The sequence below is a fragment of the Stomoxys calcitrans genome, chromosome 1 (genome assembly GCF_963082655.1).
Source record: "Stomoxys calcitrans chromosome 1, idStoCalc2.1, whole genome shotgun sequence".
Lineage (NCBI taxonomy): Eukaryota > Metazoa > Arthropoda > Insecta > Diptera > Muscidae > Stomoxys > Stomoxys calcitrans.
Window position 1 is genome coordinate 171,078,226 of NC_081552.1, and position 15,354 is coordinate 171,093,579.

General features: G+C 40.9%; 1 protein-coding gene across 11 annotated transcripts in view; it reads left to right on the forward strand.

Annotated features, from left to right (window-relative positions):
- Nucleotides 1–2,917: 2,917 nt before the first annotated feature.
- LOC106093102 (protein Smaug) overlaps nucleotides 2,918–15,354 on the forward strand; it is a 57,302-nt gene continuing 44,865 nt past the window's right edge. For 4 of the 11 annotated variants that reach the window (XM_013260091.2, XM_013260092.2, XM_013260082.2 and 1 more), the window contains exons 1-3: nucleotides 2,918–3,802; nucleotides 3,923–4,038; nucleotides 14,054–14,319. The gene's annotated coding sequence lies outside the window, so the exon portion shown is untranslated. Of the gene's footprint in view, nucleotides 3,803–3,922; nucleotides 4,451–14,053; nucleotides 14,320–15,354 lie in introns of all 11 variants that reach the window. The other 7 variants (XM_013260084.2, XM_013260086.2, XM_013260087.2 and 4 more) reach the window with 7 other exon arrangements.

Consider the following 15,354-nt stretch of genomic DNA (forward strand, 5'->3'; position numbering starts at 1 on the left):
TTGTTTTTTTATTCAGGGAAAAAATACATTTCGCACAACCACACCGTTGAAAACCACATTTTTCACCATTGAAATCAATGTTTTTCGTGATTACTACACAAATAACAATCATAAAATAGCGATTTTATTAAATTTTTACCATAAGTAATGAGAGAATGTCCTACTGAATGAAATCGTAAAGTAAAGTAAAGTGAAATCGTAACATTGTTTATTTGCTGAACATCTATTATCTAAAAAAAGTAATCGATGAATAATATCGCAAAAAGCGTATATATAATACCAGCCTATAAGGAAAAATTCACCTATACGAACCTATTGTCGGTGACTATAATGCACACACCCAACCAAAACTCGTTGACAGATAGTGCACTTCGCAAGAAAAAATTGTACTCGAGCTCCAATTACACGATCAGACATGTCATATAAGCTGTCACTTTCTGTGTTCATAAAACTTGTCTTAGGTACGTCATATACGAATAGAGCGAGCTCTAAACGGTATGTATTCTCATATGTATTGTACTTTTTTTTTCTATAGACATGTGTCTACATGTATATTCCACGAAATAAAAGCTTGATTTAATCGAATTAGTTAAATATTTATTCCATTTTGCATATTATTATTGCATTTGTTATATTAAATGTTTCGTACGTATCACACGATGTGTAAAACTTTCAGAGTTTATATTTTTGAAATAACATATTCCATGTTGATCGTTTAATGGCAGTTTTTGCTGTTTGCTGTACACTACCTTGGTTATTATGTCTTGGCTGGTGGCAAAACAAAAATGTATTTTTGTTTTTTGTTACGAAACTTCCCCCCTAAATATAATCAATCCCACTGAGGGAGCTTGATTATAAATATATAGGTTAAGTTAGATTGAAGAAAGGGTGCAGATATTAATCCGCCCATTGACATGCACCTTAGCCAGTAATCGGCTTGTTGTGCGCTCTAAATACTAAAATCGTAACCTTGAAAAAGAAAATCTAAGTTAGGAATTCCGTGCTACTTATAAAATCCTTAATTGTTTTCCATGCCACGCCCCCATTGTCATTGCCATTGTATATGTCGTGTGATACCAACGAAACTAACTTATGAGAATCACTTTTCAAAATAGTACATGTAATTTTTTTTCGATTAGAGTGTGCTATATTCCTTCTGACAAAGACATAAAGATATCAGCTGTTTTTGTTGTCAGTCTATCCAAATTTAATTGTTTTCACAAATTTATGATTCAACCAACTTTCTCAAAACTTTAACAATTTTTACGCATAGAAACAGCTTTTGCTAAAATTTGTGGTTATGTCCTACGAAAATAACACACAGGTGTGATAGCAAAAATGATGAATCGCATGTAAGTTGATAATTTTGACAAACACTTTCAATAACATAGCCATACAAAAAGTGACGTGTCATAAGACATCTACATGACGTGTAACAGCGTCTTAAGGAACGAGTTCCTCTATCGGAACGGACCGAAAGGATCGATCTGCTCGATGATAAGATTTTGGCCCGGATCTCTGGCTGCAGGACCGTATTGTGGCCAGGCAGTCTAAAACAAATCTCAGTTCCTGGGTTCTCAATGTAAAAATATATAAATAAGAATGTCTAATTATGGGAAAACAGAGACACTGTTCAAATATAGAAGGCAGCGTCACTTGCCCAACAACAACGATACAAGGGGGTAGAAAAATTATTTGCATTGCCAAAATATTAAAAGATTTGTGATTACAAATGTGTAAATTATAAACTAAAATATTATAAATGTGGAAATATAAACAAAATGTTCAAAAAAACTTTAAAATCTAAACAAACAATTTGACATCAGAGTTTACAACTCTAAAAATTGCAGTATTTTTTTTCCGGTATCCCATCACTTCAGCCCAGCTGAAGAATTATATGGCCATGGAATTACTGCGCCAACGCAAAAAATTGCAATATGTTATCAGCGGGTCAAGTGACTCAACCTTCTTTAATGTGCCATCACACTACATGTTCTTTTCTTATGGCATGTCAAGTTGGGTGATACAAATGAAAATAAAACATGAAAATCATTTTTCAAACTTGCACTAGTATTTTTTCGATAAGAACGTTGCTCTATTCATTCTGACAAAAACATATAGAAATCAGCTGTTTTTGTTTTCAGTTGAATAAAAGCATCTCCAAATTAAATTGTTGCACAACTTTATGATTAAACAGCTTTCTCACAAATGTTTAGCTATAAAAAACCTACTTTTGCTCACATTGTCACATGTCAAACTAAAATAATACATACAAGTGTGATAGAAAAAATGTATATAAATTGGTAATTTTGACACACAATGAAATACCAATGATACATAAAAAGTGGCATGTCATACGACAAGAACATATAGTGTAATAAAGCCTTTAGTGAACACCATGGCGAAATAATTAAAGGTGGTTTCATTAGTACAACAACCAGAAATCATATTGTGCAATCCACCATCTTGTCATCAAGCTGATCGACGTTTTTGCATCACACACAAAAAAATGTGTGTGTGTAATACGTGTGCGTACATGAGCAGAGAATATGCGAGAAAGAAGATAATAACAAAGAGAATGCAAACAAAAATCTGACATCTTAATACCGTCAAACCTGGCCGGCTGTTAACAGCTGTTCGCGTGAGTCTATCTGTTCAAATCCGCCTTGAGTGCACATTGAACAGAGAAAAGTTTAGTGGTATCGTCGTGTGGTGGCGCATTCTCACGTTACGTTATAGTAACGTCGTGGCTTCTAACGTAGACTCCTGAGCCGTTTCCATCATTCCTTCATTCCACTATTCACCATTCCTTTTTATTTCCACTTTCGTAACACACACAAACGACGTATAAACGTAATTTACGTATACGTAACGTACATCATATTGCAACTGTCAACTGTCTCGCTGCGGTATCAGCCATACATAGTTCCAGGTTTCTAATTATCTGATCTCTCGCCAACTTTTCATCGAAATAATTAGCCAGTCTTGTGAAAATTCCCACAAATTTACTAAGAATACCTTATTGAGCAGCAACAATATGGGGATTATAAAATTTATGCCTAAACGTGACAAAGAACGCAAACGTGGTTGATATTCGCATTTTCGTGAAAAATCGAGTGACAAGTGAAAAAAGGTGCCACCAATAATCAGCAGATTGTATATCGCAGCAGCAGCAGCAATAGTCGAAACAAAATATAAAAATATTTCGTAAATTGTGTCTAAAATATCAAAAGTGAGAAAAGATTATTCTGTGGTAAACGTGGTGTGTCTGAATTGTTGTTGGTTCGCAATAATATTTGTTGTGTGCAAGGATTTTGGTGTGGCCTGAACGGACGAAGCATATAAGTAGCCTAAAACAAGCTGCTATTTTAAGTACAAAGTGTAGCGGTGTGGTGTTGAAGGGTGAAGTAAACGATAAAGAAAGAAGAAAATGATTGCAACAGAAAAATAAAGATGAAATAAAAAAATATTTTCAAGGTTTTGCAGCGCTGTTTACTGCGTTGGAAAGAAATCTCTTCTGGCACCCCAAAAAAGAAAAGCATACAATTTAGCACAAAACAACGACAATAACAACAACAACAACAGCCATCGACGACGACGACGACAAATTGTAAATCAAACACATCACATCTTCCTCTCTGTAGTCGATCAAATAACAACACAGCAACAAAGTTAATTGTTTGTGGTGTATTGACGATAGTACAAAAGTGATGTACATATGTGTGTGCTGTGAGTGTCTCAAAAAACACATAGATACAATAATCATCCGTCGATGCCGTCGTCGTAGTCGACGCCGCTTTCAGTACGTATAAAAACAATGTGTGCGTAGATTTCGATAAATGTCTTTTTGCTATAAGAAATTTAGCTTCGTATTTTTGTTTCTCCGCTGCGAGTAATGTGATGATTTCCTCTTTTTCTTTAGAATGTATACAAAAAATTAAGAAAATTCAAGAATGAACAAAAAAAATACTCTTGGTACACAATCAACCAAACAAGTGAATCAACCAATCGAGACAATATATATTAGCACAAAATATAGTAAGCAAGTAACAAAGACAACAACTGCGTTGACGCTGAATTAAGCGCTGCTGTTCGCCGTCGACATCAAAGTTGTCTTATTTAAATATCTGTTGTGTTCAAAAGTCGAAAACGGCAAAAACAAACTATAAAAACCGTATCAATTATAACGGTAAAGCAACAAAAGCATACGCAGCAGCGACGTCGCAGTATATATCAAACAAACTTTCAACCAGAGAAGATTTACGGTCATTTCAGTTTTAGAGAAAGAAGAAACGCTCTACACTCTTATACGATAAAACAAACACACACACATTAGAGAAGTCATGCCCCATCTATGACTCCCCTCATGTTTACAACAAAGAGAAATCGCTTGAAATGTCACCGCTCCCAACGCCCCCTTACCTTGTAATCGAAAAACTCTGCCACGATGGTAAGTTGCTGCCAGCATCCATACGATTTGTTGTAGTTTTTGTTTTTGCAAAAAATTTCCAGTCTGGACATTTGATGTGATGACCATGGAGTTTTGTTAATGAAAGATTGAGGAACAATGAGTTCTGTTTCTACAAACAGGGTAATCCATATATTAATATAAACCTGACACTTTTATTAAATAAAATGTTTGTTTTACTTTGAGCAGACCTAGCTCCTATGCATTGGAGCTCTCATTGGACGTTAAGACATTTCAATAATGGACTAGCTAGTGAATTCAGAATTCACACTATAAAATTTACCAATGCTGACCGCACATCGTCAGTAGACAGTTCTGCGGTATTGATAAGTTGTTGTTGTAGCAATTTATTGTGTTCTATCTTTCGTCTGTTTGATTCTGTTGAGTGTCAAGACCCAGGAACTCTGCGACTAAGATGGGGTGCGTCCACAGGGATCTGGGTCTGAGTCGAGTGGGTCTGGCCGGGCAGTTAAACAGGTGACGTGTATTGTGCGGTCCCTGGTTACAATCGGGACATACATCTTGCACGTCGGCATCAATCCTAACTCTGAAGGAATTGAGGCGGCTGCACCTGCCGGAACGTTATTGAGCCAGAACTACTCTGGTTTGCCGGGGGAGGTCGATTTCTTCAGGTGAAATGGGTGGCGGTCGTTCTCCAAGGACTACATTCACCCGGTAGCCAATTACCGCATCTGCTACCGTGTCTGCATGAATGTTGTTTAGATCTGCTTAATATGCCGCTTGATCTAGAAGTTCGCTCTTGTAGCGGTGAACCTCACGATCTAGATTATGTAGATCTACCTTAAGTCTTTTGGGCGTTGGATATCTATCCACAAGTTGATGATTTGGATGGTCTCTGCGATAACAGCCCAAAAGGTATTGCCTAGACAGCATGTGGTTATGTCTTCGCATTGGTAGGGTCTTTGTCTCCTGATGGAGGTGGTCCACATGAGAGCTGAGGAGACAGCCCGTCGCAGTTCAGAGGGCGGCATTCTGACAGATCTTAATAGTATTCCACTGCGTGTCACAAAGTTGACGAGACCACACTGGCGCGGCATAACTTACTGCAGACCGGCCAATTGCTTTGTACGTGGTCAACAAGGTTTCTTTGTCTGCACCCCAAGTGCTGCCAGCAAGTGACTTGAGGTCCTTGTTTCTACTTTTGACTTCATCGCAAATCGCTGTGGCATGTGGGGAGAATGTGTAAGAGCTGTCAAATGTGACGCCAAGTATTTTGGGACATTTGATGGTCGGAATAATTTCTCTATCAACCATTACAGTCAGCTCAATATTCACCTCACGCGTACTTGTAGTGAATAATGTGGATGAAGATTTGGTGGCGGATATCTTCAGATTTCTTGCAGCGAAATATGAGGCAAGTTCGTTGAGGTAGACGTTCAACCTATCGCAGATGTCCTCAATGGGTGGGGGCTTGATGCCATGATCGTACAATCGTCCGCATATGATACGATCACTATGCCGTCTAGAGGGGGTGGAATGCAGGATAGGTAGAGGTTAAACAGTGCCGGAGATATCACACCACCTTGGGGAACTTCCTGTTTCACTCTACGGTGCTTTGACTTCTTATCCCTAAATTCCACAAATGACTGGCGACCACACAGATAATTCACGACCCATCGTTTCAGGCCTGGCTGGAGGGACGTGTTGGCGATGTCCTCAAATAATTTGGCATGGCTGACCGTGTCGAATGCCTTCGATAGGTCCAGTGCCACGAGGACCGCCCTATCACATGGCCTGGGCTGATTGAAGCCACGGCAAATGTGTGCGGTGATGGCATGCAAAGCTGTTGTTGCGCAATGCATTTTTCGAAATCCATGTTGATGTTCGGCGAATGGAAATTCTCCTAGGAGGGTCGGGAGGAGTAATGCCTCAAGCGGCTTTGCCACTGGTGAGAGAAGGGAGATCGGTCTGTACGACTCCCCCAAACTCGGGTCTTTTCCAGGCTTCAGTAGCGGGATCACTCTGCCCATTTTCCAGACATCGGGAACTATAAGAGTGTTCCAAGACAGGTTGAGGACAGTGGTAAGGTATTCAACTCCAGTTGAATCCAGATTCTTCAACATCAATGTAGAGATTCCGTCGGGCCCAACTTCGCCCACGATAAATTGTGATGGCTGTTCATCGGCTTGGAGACCACGAATACGGCGAACGGTTCTCCTCCTTGCCCTGTCTCTCTCGTGATGCACAATAAATTGACGGTTGAACAACCTGGCGCATCTCTTCGGATCAGTCACGGTTATTTCGCCAAAAGTGACTGAGGTGCTGTCGTCCCGTCTACGAGGGGTTCAAGAGTGACTTAACAGTAGGCCACAGTTTGCCTACACCGGTGCCTAAGTTACATTGCTCCAAGTGTTCCAGCCACAAATTCCTCTTATGTTCGTTGACTACCCTGTTTATTTCCAGATTCAGTTCGCTGATTCTGTGGTTAGCAGGGTCCATACCACGAATCCCATCACGCTCATCCGCACTTGTGGTATTCGACCGGCTGGTATAAAGCGAGCGGCTGCTGCGGAATGTCTCGGAATTTCTTCTCGGTTACTAGTACATCAGAGGGGGGTGGCAGTTCACTGAAGCGGGATTGGTATACTCTCTGAAGCCAGTCCAATCGGCCTTCTTATGATTGATTATCATCCGGCGCTCAGAGGTTATGAAGTCGGGTGGTCGGTCGATGGTGAGAATTATAAGGAGGTGGTCTGACCCCAAAGAGATGACGGCTTCCCAGGATACGTCACTCAGGAGATCAGGGGATGCAATGGAGATGTCTGGCGAGCTGCTGCACCTCCTCGTAACTCCAGTGGGGGCATCCTCATTCCCCGTGCAAAACGTGGAGATTTCAATCTGCTCTGGCAAAGCTATGCCACGCTGGTCGTTACCTAGGGGAGAATGCCTTGACGTGTGATGCGCATCAAAGTTCCCTACAACCAGACGATTATGGCCAGATAGCAACCCACTTCAGTCGGGGTAGTAAGCCTGGCCACTAATCGGGACACAGCTACCAACCGGCGGTATGTACACGTTATATAGCTCTATCTCGGCAGTACCGGACTTGACTGCTATCCCCATGCATTCCATGTAGGGGTCACTAGCGCTATGCGCAGTCGAGATAGGTCTATATTGCACGGAATGGTGTATTGCGAAGGCCAGTCCCCCACCTCCATTCTTTGAGCGATCCTTGCGTAGCACATTGTAACCGTGACAACTGTGCAAGCTGCATGTGTTGGTCGGCTTTGTCTCCTGGATCGCTGCGACCAATATGCTCTTCCAACTCATGAAGTCCACAATCTCATCGATATTGCTACGAAGTCCGTTGCAGTTTAACTGCAAAAACGATACACTTCCCAGCACTGGCCTGGAAATATTTGGGCTGGGATGCTGCCGTTGCGTAGATTGCCGTACGGGAGAGGTCGGGGGGGTCACATAGTCCGACGACGAGGACGCAGCAGGCGACGACGACGACGCTTGTGACCCGCCGCTGCCGATGTTCGCACAGCACCTTGCGACATAGCCAGTATGACTATACTCCCGTAGTGAAGTGAGGCCAGAGCAAGATCGGAAATGGGTACTCCATGCACCGGTAACACCTCACCGACACCGACCGATGATGAAGGCGGTTCTGGCAAACCGAACAGAACCAGGGTCCGGGGTTCTTTTCAATCCCGGCACGGACCAGAAGCGTGCGGAGAAGGCACTCCGGGATGTGCCTCTCCCATGACGAAAAAAAGACGAACACGTACACTGAGGCGGCAGCCCTTGCCGATGAAGGTTCTATCGGGTCAATCCGGTGCGTACAACCGGCTGCCATGGGATTGGGTATTGAAAACTATTCCCTATGAGTCGAAAGAATGGCGTGGATCATACTACTATACACTGCAATATTGAATTGTCAATGCATGAATCCTGTAAATATGTTTTTACTAGGGACAAGAATTTTTGAATATTTTTATAAAAAAAATGCCTACATAGACCTATACGAAACTCATTGATATATAAGAAGTTTGCCCCTATTTCTTAATAGAAGTTAAGGTAAAGCTTAAGTGTCAGTCTGCAATTAGACTCAGACGTTTCCGTCAATTGTGAAACCACAGATACAGAAAAAGGAAGATGGCTTATAGTTCCTACCAGATCGCTTTGAAAAGACCAACAACTTGGGAATGTTCACATCCGCCAATTCAGACAAATTCTGAGAGAATTGAGAACCTAAAGTGAAACTCTTTCTGTCTGCCAGTCACACACACAACAGATGTTCTACTATCTATTCTTCCTAGACGTACTCACAGCTTCATTACTCGAAACCCTTAGTCTATTAGCATGTTTTAATGTTGGAATGTTCGCAAGCCGCACTTTGCGAGCATCTGTCATTCGTTGCCCTTCGGACCTGTATGCACATATTACTGCTCCCCTGGAATGTGTAAGGCAGTTCCTAGTCTCGCAAGCTTGCCTGCTCTACAATTTGCTGGGATATCTGTTTGGCACCAAGAATAAGTGGATTTTGAGCTGTTCAGTCATCTCATTGGGAGAACTGCGACAAACGACGGCTGATTTTGAATCCGAGGATGGCAAAATCTGTTGCTTTTAAATTCAGAAGTACGTTCCCCAGAGATTTAATGACTGCCTTGCTGTATGAGGAGGTGAGGTCACGGACGGTCTTAGAGTGTAAGAAGGAGATTAACGTCATATCTGAGGATGGCACGATCTGCATCGTTTGTTTGCCAGGCCATATCGAATTAAGGGAGACGGAAAGGGCAGACGATATGGGTTGGAAGGCCAGAGGACTACTATCAGTAAACTTGGTCAATCCGATGCTGTCCGAGCTAAGGGTTTAGGCGACGAACGGTCGATAGGAGTAGGATGACGTGAGAAGACGAGGCAATTACTGAAAGGAATAAAGAAGATCTGTATAGCTTTCGCATTTATGCGGAATAGGTGTGGCAAGTGTTATAATTTGTAGGGCATATAGGGAAGATGGTGTTGTTGCTGTAGCAGTGTATCGTTGTCGTTGTAATCACATTTGTATGTGGAGATGGCGATTTTCATCAAGCTCTAGCCTGTGTGGTGTTCATAGTTTATGTGGCAGTCTACCATCAGACTCACTTAGACGTTTTCGTCCATTGTGATACCACAGGAACAGAAGAAGGAATATACGTTCTAGTTCCTTCCAGATCGCTTTAAAAATTCCAACAACTTGCGCATGTTCACATCCACTAATTCCAAAGAAATGAGAACCTAAAATGGAACTCCTTCTGACTGCTATTGCGGAACACAAATACAGGTGTTCTATTGTCTTTTTTTTTGTGGACTCATAGCTTCTGCAAAAGTCGTTGCTGGTTCTCATAGTCATCCCGTGCCGGGTGTAGCAGTGTAAGCTAACGTTCAAATTAATTCGAAGTAGGAAAATAGATTGATTTCTCTGGCAGTTATATCTAAACTTAGACTGGTTTTGCCCATTTACAAACCCAACCGACCTCCATCCATGAAATTGATTTCTGCATCATTTAGGGAGGCTAGTTTTGTCTTTGCAAGATATCGTGCATTGAATGGGCGGGTGGGCCAAGGACAGACATGTAATTTTTGAAAGGGTCAGGAGTAGAAACATGGCAAAGACAGCACTTGGGTTGCTGGCAAAGAAGCCTCCCCCGGCAAACCAGAGTAGTTCTGGTTCCATTACGATCCGGCAGATGCAGCCACCTCAATTCCTACAGAGCAAGGATTGATACCAATGTGCGTGATGTATGTAAGCCGGGCGGCACCTGCTGTTGCATAAATACTGAGTGCCTATGATGCTCGATATGACAAGGCGAGTTATTTGCGACTTTAAATAACCAATGGCCATCATGTGCCTGCGGCTATCGGTCCTTTGGAGCGGAACGAGCTTGCTCACCTACAGTAGATTGACGAGGATCGCCACCTCCACATGAAAATGTGGCTAAAACAACAACAACAAAAGCTTGTTGACCACATAAAAACGCAATTGGCCGGTCAGGGCCAGTGATTAACTATGCAGCGCCGGTATGGACCCGCAAGCTGAGCTACACGTAATGCAATAACATTCAGATTTGGCAGAACATTCCCTACGTACTGCGACGGGCTGTCTCCTCAATTCTCGTGTGGACCATCTCCATCAGGAGACAAAGATCCTATGCTTGTTGAAGAAATAGGATTGATGCCGGCGTGTCAGATGTATGCTACGAGACAAAAATTTGATTCTCCCACAAAATTTTTATTTTGGCCCACAAGGAACACCAACATACCGTATAGTTGGAGATGCATGGAAATAATTGTTTTTTGCTCCACGAAAAAATGTTTTCAATTGTAAATCGTGATTTTCTTGTTAGAAGTGAGTTGGTCGTGATTTTATCGTGGGTTGTGATTTTCTTGTGAGTCATACCTAAGTATTTGTGTGAGTATCGAGCTCTGATTACTAGTGTGGGGGTCTTAAGTTCGGTTCTCACCAGAGTCTTTGGTATGTCGCTACTGTGGTTTCACAATCGGAGTGTGATTTCAGACTGCCACTATAACCTAACCTTACCTTAGTGTGGGGTGCACTCACGCACAATGGGGGTTTTGTAATCACGTTCACACACGACCACTTGTTTCAATCCCATGCTTGTACGTTGTACGTACTAGATTGAAGCGATGGAATCCTTCATCGGCAAGGGCTGCCGCCAACAAAATCACTTGTTTTGTCAGGAACTCGCCCACGAATCACTTGACTCACGCTCAACTCTAGTCCCAAGTGCAAATCTCTGCTTTGCAACATTAGCCTATTTGTAGTAATCTGACTTGCACTGGAAAGTGCTAAAATAAAAAAGTGTCATGTAAGGAGACTTCAAAAAATATGTGTCACTTGTGCGTTTTATTGCTAAATTTGATGTGCTACTTAAGTAGAGTGGTGGAAAAAATAATAGGGCAACAGTTACTTAGAATAATATTGCACAAAAAGAGTAAGAAAGCATTATTACTTCTGTACAAGGCTGAACCTGAATATTCGTAGACATGCTGGGCTTTGAACGGTGAACTTAAATTTGATAGTAAATTTCGTATAATTCACGGATATCTGTTATGGTGATGTTTTCATTAAATTCACTTAGTAAAAATAATACCAAGGCTTTTGGGCTGTTATCGCAGAGACCATCCAAATGATCATCTTGTGGATGGGTATCCACCGCCCAGAAGCCTTAAGGTAGATCTACATGTTGTAGAGCGTGAGGGTCAGCGCTACAAGAGAGAACCTCTAGATCAAGAGGGTCTAGACAACACTCATGCAGACACGGTAGAAGATGCGGTAATTGGCTACCGAGTGAATGTAGTCCTTGGAGAACCACCGCCTTCCATTGCACCTGAAGAAATTTACCTCCCCCGCAAACAAGAGTAGTTCTGACTCAATTACAATTCGGCAGACGCAAAGATTGATGCCGACGTGCAAGATGTATGTCCCAATTGTGACCAGGGGCCAAACGACACACGTCACCTGTTTAACTGCCCAGCCAGACCCAGATCCCACTGGTCGCAGAGTTCCAACAGAATCAAGCAGATGAAAGATAGCAAAACAATAAACTGGTACAACAACAACAGCCTTTCACCCGATGGAGTTCTCCATCGGCAAGGGCTGCCGCCTCAGGGTACAACAACAACAACGTCTAAATACCCGTAGAAGCCTGTAAACCATGGTTACATCAGATTAATGATTTGTGGGTCTTTTTCCACCACTGTGCCTAGATTTATTTTCTAAAAAATTCTTTGATTTGAGGATGTTCATCGTTTTTACTAATAACCGAGGCAAACATCTATGAAATGTGGTAATTTTAGAACTATAAGGTGCATTGAAGAAACGAAGCTACCAAATTCAATGTCAATTAAAATTTATATTATTTTTTTTAATACTTTTCCATAGACATTCTCCCATAAAAGAGATCATCTCTTGTGCATGTTAATAATATGACCACAATTATTGAAATACGTAAAATTTCACTTGGAAAAGGTACAAGATTGCAAAAACAAATTAACTTTGACCAGGTGATTACAAGATGGATGGTTGTTGTTGTTGTAGTAGCAGCACTGAGGCGGCAGCCCTTGCCGATGGAGGAATTCATCGGGTCAATCCGGTACGTACAACCGGCTGCCATGGGATTGATTACAAGATGGTAATATAGGGTTGCCTAAAAAGTAATTGCGGATTTTTTAAAAGAAAGTAAATGCATTTTTAATAAAACTTAGAATGAACTTTAATCAAATGTATAATTGCCATTTTGTTCGATAACCTTTTGCCATCTTCCTGGCAAATTTAGTATTCCACGCTCATAGAACTTCTGGCCTTTATCTGCAAAAAACTGAACCAAGTGCGATTTTATAGCCTCATCATTGCTGAAAGTTTTACCATTTAAGGAGTTCTGCAAAGATCGAAATAAATGGTAGTCTGATGGTGCAAGGTCAGGACTATATGGTGGATGCATCAAAAGTTCCCAGCCAAGCGCACTCAGTTTTTGGCGAGTGACCAAAGATGTGTGCGGTCTAGCGTTGTCCTGGTGGAATATGACACCTTTACGATTGACCAATTCTGGTCGCTTCTCCTTGATGGCTGTATTCAATTTGTCCAATTGTTGACAGTGAACATCCGAATTAATCGTTTGGTTCCTTGGAAGCGGCTCAAAATATACCACACCCTTCCAATCCCACCAAACAGACAGCATAACCTTCTTTTGGTGGATATCAGCCTTTGAAGTGGTTTGAGCTGGTTCACCATGCTTGGACCATGATCATTTTCGACTAACGTTGTTGTAAACAATCCATTTTTCATCTCCAGTTATGATTCGTTTTAAAAGCGGATCGAATTCATTGCGTTTAAGGTGCATATCACAAGCGTTGATTCGGTTTGTTAAATGAATTTCTTTCAATACATTTGGTACCCAAATATCAAGCTTTTTCACCAGTCCAAGACTTTTTATGTGATAACGAACGGTTGATTTTGGTATATTTAACTTCTCTCCTATCTCACGCTCAGTTACATGACGATCCAATTCGATTAATGCTTAAAATTTGTCAACGCCGACTATATGAAAAATCAGCAATTACTTTTTGGGCAACCCAATAGTATGTTGACATTTCCAAATCTGATTGTCATGACGCTTATCTCATTTCTCCTAATATTGCAAAAGTCCAAAATATTAAATTCTCTCTTACACTCCAAACAAATTAAGCGGCATTAATCACCAACAATAATACAATGCGTCCGCCTTCTTATAGCTCACACTTTACAGACTCTCTTTCTCCAATGAGATTTCGTTAAAAGTGGAGATATTTCATTCCCCCCACACATAAAGAAAAAACGAAAAAAAAAACAATTTCAAGCTTGAGTTTTTTTTTTAAATCTCCATCATAAGTTTTTGCACTTTGCTGCTGCTGCTGCTGTTGCTCAAACCAACTATTTGTGAACTGTGTGTGAAGTTTGTGTGTGTGTTTTTTGCCCAAGCCTCAGAAATTGTTTTTACTTAAATCATAAACAATAATTAACAAAAAAAAAGATCGAAATATTAAACAAAAAAATCGACGTTGTGTTTTGTCTTTTAGAATGTTTGTGCGTGTTTGTTGACAATTTTATAGACAAATGCTTTTTTTTAAAGCAAATGCATTAAAAAGGTTATCGAGCGCCTTGACAAAAAAATATTAAATTTTACGAAAAACCACAGTAAAGCTCAAACAAGTATACATCAAACTAATTAAGCATCGTTAACATTGTATTTATCCCTGACCTTGATTTCCTGGAGAAATTAATAAAAAAGAAAAAAAAACTACAGCAGACTAAAGGATGTTGGACTTGTAATTAAAACCAAATGGTGAGTATTAATAGCATTTGCGCCCATATTTCATGCATGTTTGGATTGCAGCGTCAATTTATTGGAAAGATTTACCGTTTAGCTATTGGAAGGAGTCTTTTTCACACTTGATCAGTATCAGTTGGCAAAAAGTGAGGTTATGTGCGGTAGTATAGGATGTCTTTATTACTGATGTTTTATATGGCACATTAAGAATGTCAAATACTTTTTTAAATTAAACAAAATATTGTCGTTTAATAATTCAGGTTAACTCAAAGAGCTACAAAAACAAAAAACTAAAAGAAAAGTAGTAAAAATGTCTTACACCAAAGAAGTCACACTGTTTCGAAAAATAGAAAAAATAGGTGGCGTAGTGCAATCTCAAGATGCTAAATTTGAATATAAAATATTTGAAATAATATTCGAAACTCAAGAAAATAAACAGAGACTTGCTGACGGTATTTGTAAGGTATTCAGCCGAGTAAAACTTTTCTATTAAATGGGGTTTCAAGCGGGTCTAGATAGCTATCACGCAGACACGGTAACCAAAGGGTTCAACGCTACCAAGTGAACGCAGTCCTTGGAGAAAGACCGCCACCAATTGCACCTGAAGAAATTAGCCTCCTTTGGCAAACCAAAGTAGTTTTGGCTCAATAACGATCTGGGATTGATGCCAGCGTATCAGATATATGTCGCGATTGTAACCAGCGACCACATGACACACGCAACCTGTTTGAGTTCCCAGTCAATCCTACTCGTCTTAGGATCATATCCAGCGACCACATGATACACGCAACCTGTTTGAGTGCCCAGCCAATCCTTCTCGTCTTAGGACCAGATCCCTGTGGACGCACCCCAATTTAGTCGCAAATTTCCTAGGTCTGGATATTTAACAGATTCCGACAGACGAATGGAAAATACACCACACAGCTTCAACAACAAATCAGTTGTGTGGCTTTGCAGCAGGCAGTTCGTCTTCTAGAATAAAAGGGAGGTCGACATCAAATTTGGCTATGGACATTCCATTAAGGAACAGGGGCAAACTTCTCTTACATA